Consider the following 567-nt stretch of genomic DNA (forward strand, 5'->3'; position numbering starts at 1 on the left):
CTAGGTTCATAGTTCAACCCCAGGACCTGCCCCCCCAAAAGAGCCTTTACTTCCATGTCTTTGTGTCTGTATGGATGCATTCCTATTGGTGAAGCTCCAGAGTAGCTATTATGAATGGCATCAAGCTTGGAAATTTTTCTCAATACAATGATTTCATAGCACAGAGATGGCTTTCATGACAGTGCATGTTCTGGGGCTCCCCTAAGTGGGCCCAGTGTAGCCTGAGGTTTCTCTGTACCTCAGGCCTGCTGGAAGAAGTCTGTCTCATTGTCTGAACAGGCAGACAAAAGGCCCCACTCCTGTACAGCTGTGTAACGAACAACTCCATCCTGGCCAATTAGTGAGGATGAGTGTGGGCAGGCTCTGAAGACAGGAGAAAAAGGCCCTTTTGTTCCCCAATCTATCTCTTTTCCCAGGGCTCTGTTTTGACAGTAAGTCTTCATTTGTGCCACCTCCCATGGCAGGCCAAGTTCCCTGCGCTTATTGTGCCTTTGTGAGTCTATGTTCTGGTATTCACATATAGTGCTAAATGTAATTCAGGAGTCCTTCTGGAACACACCTAGGGTG

This window comes from Dipodomys spectabilis, unplaced genomic scaffold (genome assembly GCF_019054845.1).
Source record: "Dipodomys spectabilis isolate Male_0828 unplaced genomic scaffold, ASM1905484v1 ptg000159l, whole genome shotgun sequence".
Lineage (NCBI taxonomy): Eukaryota > Metazoa > Chordata > Mammalia > Rodentia > Heteromyidae > Dipodomys > Dipodomys spectabilis.